Source organism: Temnothorax curvispinosus, unplaced genomic scaffold, assembly GCF_003070985.1.
Source record: "Temnothorax curvispinosus isolate PA1 unplaced genomic scaffold, ASM307098v1 QBEX01008150.1, whole genome shotgun sequence".
In the NCBI taxonomy this organism is placed as follows: Eukaryota; Metazoa; Arthropoda; class Insecta; order Hymenoptera; family Formicidae; genus Temnothorax; species Temnothorax curvispinosus.
In genome coordinates, this window is record NW_020217930.1 from 11419 (window position 1) to 21643 (window position 10225).

Genomic DNA, 10225 nt, shown 5'->3' on the forward strand with positions numbered 1-10225 from the left:
GAAAAACGAGGTTAAAGCGCTTATGCTGCAAAAATTGCAATACTTCAAAACTAGATAAACGAACCAAAAACTGACGAAACGATGCAATGAACATTTTGCAAGATACTAGATAAAAGCCCGAGTTCATTGACCGTACCATATATTAATAAAACGTAATTTTTGATTGACTAAATCGACAATACGGAACTGACGGCTGGACTCGAGCGGCATTAGCGGCAGCTTGGCAACGTCGCATGTGTCAGCTGATGAGTGCAGCGCATATCTCAAAAAATTCGTTTACCATGTTCTGGACGCCGAATAAAGCAAAGGGTGAAATAAAAATATTTGTCCATTTCTGAAAAAAATTAAAATTAAGTTGCATCAAGATCTGCAATACTGAATAAATACAAGTTTCAATACAATGAAGTTATAAAATGTCCAAATAATTTTAACATGCATCATTTATTCGTTGCCGCGCTGCTGTTGTACATAATATTCACACGGCTCACAGTTCTAGTAAAAGATGTGACTTTTATCTCAATTTTTAATTACGTAGAAGTCGTATAACATTAAAGATGTTATAAATAATAAATCTAATTATATGCTGATTTTTACGGACAAAAATCATACTTATTTTTCACTAATAAAAATAGTTGCCTATTTGACTAGCAAGTACTGCATGAACCACCTTAAGGGGATGCTGGAGCCGTCTGTTTTACCGGCATTTTTTGTCGGCACGTAGCGTCGTATTAATTTGACAGAATTAAAAATCCTTCTCCAGAATTGCAGTACATACATTAATGATTCGGGGGAACTCTGATTTTATATAGAAAACGAGAAAAAATTACGGAAGTACAGATTTCCTTATCCTACTTTTATCCCAATATGGCGTCTCGAGTTGCGGCGAGCTGTCAGCTCGTCACAAAATGTATTTCATATAAGAGATATACCATTGGTACGAACGCGAAAACAAGTTCCCCCGAATTGCACAACAAGAAAAACATCGATAAACCCTCCAAATCAAGATTTGGAAGCGCAATATAAAAGTATAATGTCGACGTGCATCGTGCGTATGTGTGCGTGCAATGTAGCGTGCTATCCTTGTCTATATCTTTGTCTATACAAGGACAGATATAGTTCGCCGGTCTTCTTTACCGACGCCGATCGAGTTCGGTTACGGCTCCAGCATCCCCTTAAAAACAACTTCATTAAGCGACCTACCCCCACCACTGAAGTTTCCAGACCTGTATGTAAGACCGTGGGTCTTGCGATCAAGACAACATTAATCAATCGACCTTTTCCCAGTGAGAAACGATACATCGGATCGACGTCGATTCGATATCGATCCTATCAGATCTCATCGATGCGGTTCTGCAGGTTGTTGAACATCGATAGTTTCAAATATTTCGAGGTTATTTCGATGTTATGATAACTTTGCAAACAATCTGTTTTGGTAGCATGTAGCAATATAATACAATATTTTCTTTCAAGATTTTCACTGTTTTTCATGTTTGTCCATTATCAACGATTTGATATCGGTTCGATATCGATTCGACTTATGAGATGAAAAGAACTAAATTGTTTCCTGAATTGAAGAAAAGTGAAAATTATTGTGTTTTAAATTATACATTAACCAAGTATGCGGTCTAATATATATATTTATATATAATTGCACGGGGGGGTATGAGGCGCTCCCCGGGTTTGCGATTGGTCAACAAAATTTCTCGAAGGACCAGAGGGCCCGTGCCCTCGCGAAAGTGAATGAAGCGAAGCAAGCAAGCGAATATCAAAAAAATGCGAGGCGACTCACCGTGTCGTTGCCCGGCGCCTCCTGGGTGTCGACGTCGTCCTCCCGTTGGCGAGATCTCTGGCGTGCAAGGCGAAAGCATGCAACAGTCCGGTATAGCAAGCGGGCACGGACAGGCAGGTATAGCAAGCAGGCACAGATAGGCAGGATAGCAAGCGATTAGGCCTTCGTGGTCTGCGATGGGCGACCGAGCACTCCAAGTTTGCACATGCGAAAACGGTAACGTGTGAGCTTCACGACGTTTGACTGATGAGTCCCTCTCTTCCGTTCTCCGGCTCGCGCACCTGCGAAGTACCGCGCGAGCGAGTACCGAATTCTTCTCATAATGGGGGATGCCACCCGCGGGCGGGCAGCACGAGTCGGGTGAGTCGCGCGAATATCGACAAGTGTACTAATCGCGATCCACCGACGTTTCGCTAATAGGCGCGATAATTTAACCCGGTATAACTAATCAATACAAGAACCGTACAATTAACAATGTGAAGCGACAACACGAAATCGATCCTATAATTAGCTACTATTTACACTATGATACACGGCGGTGCGCCAAACAATAATTTATATAAATTTTTCTATTTATATATAATTTATATCGTCATACTTCATACTATATTATATATAAAACCTGACTGTTTGTCTATCTGTCTGTCCGTCCGTCCGTTTAGGGAGGGAGAAAGGGAGAGAGAGAGAGAGAGAGAGAGAGAGAGAGAGAGAGAGAGAGAGAGAGAGAGAGAGACTATTTGCGTGTTTTATTACATATGTCCTCCGGGGCGAAGTCCGAGTAACCTGCAGCTAGTATATATAATGTAATTTATATAAATTTATATAAATTATATATAAATAAATATATATATATATAATAAAATATATATATAAAATCTTGAAAGAAAGTATTATATTATATTGCTATATATATATATATATATATATTATACAAAATTATATATATATATAATATATTATATAATGTTCATTTTAGAAGAAGATTATATACATTTATATATATGTTGTTATATGAAAAATTTGTTGCCGGGGATTACGTTTTTCAATGAGAAAAACGAGTTATGGTAATGATAAGTTACTTTTTTCAGTGAGAATTATGAGTTATTATTATATTATTAATTAATTATAAATTTATTTAAAAAATATTATAAATATTTAAAATATATTATTATCATATTCTTAAAATATATTAGGACAACTTCGCCGAACAATTAAGAATCATGCATGATGTATACGCAATCAAATCGATGTTGAAACGATGTCGAATCGATGTCGATTTGTACTCTTTGACATCAATTTGACATAGTTTCGACATCGATTCGATTACTATTTCGCACTGGTTAGAGACGGAGCACGCGCTCTGAATATGTTTCGATACGCGTGCAATTTCATGTGAGAAAGCATTTTCATGTCGTGTGAGTATGGTTAATACACACATCAAGACTGTCATTATTAGATTGCGCGGCGCGACGTTGGCCCAATAGGCCAATTTTGTAATGAGCCGGCACTGGTTTCTGACATTCACCCAACATTAAGAAAAAATTATATTCGTATATCTGATTTGAAATTTTATTACTCTTTTTAAACTAAATTTGTTTCTTAAGAATTTTTGAAAAATTATATATTTGTGCCGGTTATGACACATATGTAGACTATATATAACACTTACATCAAATTAAGAAGTAGTCTACCACGTAAGGCAGTTGGCTCACGATCCAGAGGTCCCGAGTTCGAATCCCACCAAGGTAAGTGTGTTTTTTAAGTATGAGAAAATATTTATAATCATAGGTAGCCCAGTAAAATGACAAAATTTGGAGGAAATAATACTGACTGGGCTGAAACTTTGTAAACAGGCTTGTTTTAGGGTACTATTTAACATATTAAAAGTCCCCACGTGTAGACGCTACGTTGCGGGCAGGGAAGAGTCCAAAAGGTCCAAAAAATTAGTTTTTCACAAATAACTCGGAAAATATCAACTTTACGGAAATTTATGTAGATATTAAAATTGTAGCTTACAAAATTCCGCACAATTTCATTTTTTATTCAAGTCTGTACGACCAAATGGAGCAGAGATAGAATTTTTTTAAACATCGGTAGTTTTGCAACGCAACGAAAACGCGTACGCGCGTCGCGCATTTTTCGCTAATATCTCGAAAATGGACTCTTGAATCGAAAAATGTTTTAAATAAAAGTAGTAGAGAATCTAATTACGAACAATTTCGTTTTTTATTCATTTCTGTGCGGTCCAAATTCGCCGAGTTATTAATTAAAAGACAATTTTATTTTATGTTGATAGTGGATGTTTTGCATGTAAAAATCAGTATTAACTCTGAAAGTATAGGTCGTACACATATAGTATATATAATGAAAGTTAAAGAGAATAAAATTTTGAACATGTTGATGTATGCATGAATCTATTTTGGTAAAGATAGCTTGAAGTTAAGAGCAAAAAACATGAAAAAATGTCATTTTTTAATGCATTTTGGAAAATAACTTTTTCTAATTGGTTGGAAGCAGTAATGTTATGTATTTTTCTTGAAGATATTTTAATTATCTTTAAAATGAAACGTCGTAGACCTTTTTTCATTGAAACGTTGATGAATTACAGGCGTTTAAATATTGAAGAAAAAAAATCAATTTTTGTTAAATTAACATTTTAGTCCAAAAATATATGGATAATAATTTTAAAATTTATTTTACCTTGTTTTCATTACTTCATATATATATGAACGTGCTGGAGTAGTATAAGTCCTTCGCAAAGTATGTTTTATTTAAAAAAAAAGTTCATGAATATTGCTGTATTTTTGGTAAATTGTGGAAAAATTGCATTATCATTCCTTTTTTTGTAAATATCTCCGTTTCTATTAACTTTACGAAAAAACTTCAAGAGACCGAAATTAAAGCTGACAAAATTTCCTATAAAATGGAGTTTATGACATGTAATTTTGAATGCATTGTGATGGGAAACTGGCGTTTCAAAAGACAGGTAAGTTTACGTATGTAGCAGATCATCACTATAAGTCGCCTGAAATGATGAAAAAACGTGTTCTTAACATTTTTCTGTACCTATTGAAGTGTCAGAAGTTATTCTTGGGGTCTTTCTGAATCGTTTGGTACTAAGCCGATATTTTTAGGACCGATAGTACTGTACATAGGTATTAAAGATTAAGAAGAGTCCGAAGTCGGTATGCGGCGCGCGGGGTGGCAAACACTTTACGACTCGTTTTATTTAAAAAATCATAACTCACGAACAAATTGACGAAGTTTAATTATCAAACACGCAAATTAAAGCTAAAAGTAGTGCGAATGAGAAAAAAATATGAGATAATTATTAATTAAATAAGAATACTTAATTTCGTCGCCGCAAATTTAGTAATTTTTAAATGGTACAGAAGGACTTTAAGGACTTAAAGAATGCTAGAAAAAGAATTTCTGAATAAGAAAAAACGAATTTGAAGTGTGACAGATATTTTTTATGTAAAAAAATTAATTTATTATTTATTATTATTATTATTATTATTATTATTATTATTATTATTATTATTATTATTTATTTATTATTTATTATTTATTTTTAATTTTTTTATTAATTTATTATTTTTTAATTTTTTTTTATTTTTTTTTTAAATTAATAGCATGTAAATGCAAATCAAATTGCACCGGGTCATGTGGCTGCAAAAAGGCAGGGTTAAGATGTTCTGACTTCTGTTCTAATTGCAAACAGAACGGCTGCCTAAATATGTTCGTATCTGACGAAATGAGCGATTCCGAATCGGATGAAGACTATTCAAATAGTGCGCAAATAAAGAAGAAGAAGAAGAAGACTAACAACTAATTTCCATCGTATCTCTTCTATGGCGGTTATAAATTATTTAAATATTCATATTTCCTCAATTTTTCACTGTACAGAAATGAATAAAACACGAAATTGTTCGTAATTAGATTCTCTACAACTTTTATTTAAAACATTTTTCGATTCGAAAGTCCATTTTCGAGATATTAGCAAAAAATGCGCGAAGCACGTACGCGTTTTCGTTGCGTCGCAAAACTACTGGTGTTTAAAAAAATTCTATCTCTGCTTTATTTGGTCGTACAGACTTGAATAAAAAATGAAATTGTGCGGAATTTTGTAAGCTACAATTTTGATATCTACATAAATATCCGTAAAGTTGATATTTTCCGAGTTATTTGCGAAAAACTAATTTTTTGGACCTTTTGAACCCTCCCCTGCCCGCAACGTAGCGTCTACACGTGGGGACTTTTAATATGTTAAATAGTATCCTAAAACAAGCCTGTTTACAAAGTTTCAGCCCAGTCAGTATTATTTCCTCCAAATCGACAAATTTCGAGTCATTTTACTGGGTTAAGGTTGCATCTTAAGAAACAAATTTAGTTAAAAAGTTGTAATAAAATTTCAAAATAATTATAATTTTTTTTTATGTCGGGTGAATTTTCTTATTAGAGTTCAAATCGACATCGAGTCGACATTGTTTCGACATTGATTCGATTGCTATATTTTTTATAAATATCAAATAATTTTTCAAACAAAGAGGTTGGAATCCCTCCGTTTGCAGACTCTATTATGACATCAAAAACGTTATAAAAGCGCTTTAGTTCTCATACGAAATATATCGAATTTTCAAAAATTTCGATATCGATGAATGCTCGAAACTGGGACCACCTGAATATCAAAATTGATGTGAAGATCGATTTTGAGATTTCGATATCTAATCGACGTCGATCCGATGTATCGTTTCTCACTGGGTATAACTATTATAAATTTATAAACTACTTATAAAAATCAATGGGAACATTATCAATATTAATAATTTTTATTTATATAAGATGTTTAGGAAAAACCATAATGTATTTTATCAAGTTTTATGTGAGTTGTATTATTGACTAACGATGTCACTTTAGAGCCATCTTAACTGGTCTGCACCAAATAAACGTTAACGTGTTTATATGTATTCCTGCTAAATGTAAAGAAACAGAAAAAACAGACTTTAATTAATAAATCTGTAAAAAATAACAAGAAAGAGAACATATCTTTTGAATGTGAGAATGATGAGACTGTTGTTGAAGAAGAAAATCTGCATGGTCAGGAGAAAGAGAATTCAGCTTCATGTACAGTAAGTTCCATATAGTTTCTAACGCGATAATTGTGAGGTAATAATGTATAAACTATTTCATTTTTAAGTAGCATGAAAATTGGGATCATGCCCATTAAACTTTCTAAAGTGGTGTCTTCAAAATTTCCTTGCATGATTTTTTATCCTTTTATTAAAAGGCAAGTTTCCCTCTCCCAGATTTGAGGCTGCATCTGCCTCTGACTTCATGTAATTTTAATGTTACATGTGGCTTTAGTGTTCAAATAAAAAAACCTCTCTCCATTACAACAAATATAATCATGAATATAATATAATAATATAATCATGAATGCCTTGTATTGAGAGCTTATTAAGACTATATATTCCTGCAGAATACACTGAAAAGGAAGAGAGTGATTGTAACAAGTTGCTTTGCAACAAAATCGAAGAAAAAAAAAATATACAGCAGTAGTGAGAGTGAGAGTGACTCTGCAGAAAAGAATAAAGAGCAAAAGATTCAGATTAAGGTTGCTTCAATTCTATGTAAAAAATTCTATCTTTTATTTTTACTGAAAGGTTATAATATTCACTCATTTTGCAGGATGAAGAAGCTGAACAAATATCTTTATCCAGTAGATCTGAGGAAGAGATTGATAATATTTTCTTGCAAAACTTTTATGCATCATAACTATTACTATTATTTCTTTACTAAATTTTAATTTTTTTACAGGTAGCGGCTCGCTTATAGCTGCCATGCTTGATATAAAGGTTCTTACAAAGCTAGCCTCTTTAAATTCATCCATACCTTTGTCTGAAGAAAACCTTCAGTCACTCTTGTTTTCTCAGAATGAAGGTATACATATATTCAGCTTTGGTGTACTTTATTCGACCCAACTGGCCAATTTTATTAAATAGAACGCTACGTTTCGACCTCGGGTTTAGGTCCTTTTCAAGCGTCACAAGTACAAATTATTAATTAGTTAGGCATAATGCCTGCTACGCCACATCTAAAACTAATGAATAAAAAATAAAAATTACGACATGTAACATATATAGTCCACAATTAATATTAATAAAGTGCTTACATAATTTGTTCGTTGAGAATTACAATATATAAAAGACCGTTGACACGGCATATTTGATCGTTCATCGTCAAAGAACTTGTCAAGTCGGAGATGTTACTGTTAATGTGCGGACACGGAGAACAACAAAACAGTACCGCTTAAAGCGATCAAGAGGGGGGGGGGGGGAACAGAGTAAGAAGTGGGAAATTATGTCTCTTCTATAATACGTTCGTAGAGAGCGTTGAGCTTCTCTGTGTCTCTTTGTAAATTTATATTATCGTTGAATTTTTTTATAAAAAAAATTTCTGCTATTTCCCTCTTCTTAGTCTGTTTCTTCTTGTGTAAAATTACTGGTTTATTCCAGTCGAAGTCGTGTCCATATGACGTTCTGTGACAACTAACCACGGAATGATTACTGACGTTCTTCTTTATATCATTCTGGTGCTCCCTGAGACGCGTGCATAAATGCCGTTTCGTTTGCCCGATGTACGCAGCATTACAGTCTTTGCAGTTTATTTTATAAACTAATTCGCTTTGATTAAGATCATCTATCCTGTCTTTCCCTCTTTTTATTATGCAGTCGAGTTTTTTAGAGACCGTATATTGAGTATTAATATTGACTTTCTTTAGATCTCGACTTATGGACTCACTCAGATCTTTCACATATGGTAACGGTATACTATTCTTTGGATCAAAAATTATTTTACTATCCTCGGTAGACGTATTTCGTGTTTTAAGGTAATTTAATCTTTTGGCAATGTATTTATTAATGATTGACTTTGGAAAACAGTTGTTAGTCAAGATATCTTTAACAATTTTGATGTTAGAATTATGTAATTTTTTGTCAGAGAGTATAATAGCACGGTCAACTAAGCTTGTGATGGTGTTTATTTTGTATTTTAACGGGTGATTCGAATAAAAGTTTGTATATTGTCCAGAAAATGTAGGTTTCCTGTACCAATTCGTTATCAAAGTATTGCCATTTCGGATCACCGTTGTGTCAAGAAAGTTAAGTGACACGTCCTTTTCCGTTTCATATGTGAATTTCAATCTGGGGTGATAGTTATTAAAAGCTCTTAGTATTATGTCAACTTTAAGTTTAGGGACAACCGCAAAGATGTCATCAACATATCTGAAAAAAATCATATCTAGCAAGTTCAAGCAGTGCGTCTCCAGATCATCCATTACAATGTCGGAGACATGTGGAGACAAAGGAGACCCCATGGGGCTGCCGAAAATCTGCTCATAAATCGCACCGTTAAAACTGAAGCTAGTGGAGGATAGAATCAAGTCAATAGCATATAAAAATTGTTGTAAATTCAAGTCTGTTTTTTTCAAAATGTGACTCCATCTTTTCTCTATTCCCTTAAGTACCAGATCTTTTGGAATGTTCGTGAAAAGTGCAGTAACGTCAAGTGAAATGAGTATTTCATTCTCCTTTATCTGTCTGTTATTGATAAAATTAACGAAAGACCAGCTATCTTTTACATGCGACTTCGGTTTCGGGATAGATGAGTGTAAAATTATTTGTAAGAGCTTTGCTACATTGTGAAGGTATATATGTTTCTGTTTTTTTTGCAATGTTCTTTAATGGACACTTATTACAAAGTTTATATGCCCACAGGTAAAAATAAGGCTTCTGGAGAAGATATTCACAATAGTGGAGACTGGAGCTAACAATGTGCAATTGGCATTGAATCCTGCTACGAAAGAAATTGTATCACTTAAGTATGATGAATTTGGAGCTGGTTCTTTAGGCCTCGTTGTTAGTGAATGTTCCAACAAAATTAAACCATCATCTGGATCATATCATCAAAGGGAAACCTAATCAGTGATGACGTATACTGCATATCAAAGATATACAAGGCTGCAGAGGAGTCAAACTCGGCTACTAAAGCAGTCAGACGTCTATTGGAGGGTGTTTACATTGGAGTCGCTTCTTCAGTGTACTGTGTCTGGTCTTCTACCAAGAAGAAAGGGTCGTTAAGCCTATGCAAACCCAAGTTCTATTAAAAAAGTTCTAGAATCTGCTGGAGTAGATGCGATTATTGGTAAGTTTAGAATATATTAAGTTTTATTTACTAGCGTTGATGGAAAATATGGTCTTTACAATTGCTCATAAATACCCTTAATTTTCTAGATAAGGCTCTCGAATGGCAGAAATTGAAACATTGGCGCCCTAAAAAGGATTCCACTCAATTACGAAGTGCTATGGCAGTGCGTTTCTGCGAAATCAGAGAGAGAGAAAGAGAGAGAGAGAGAGAGAGAGAGAGAGAGAGAGA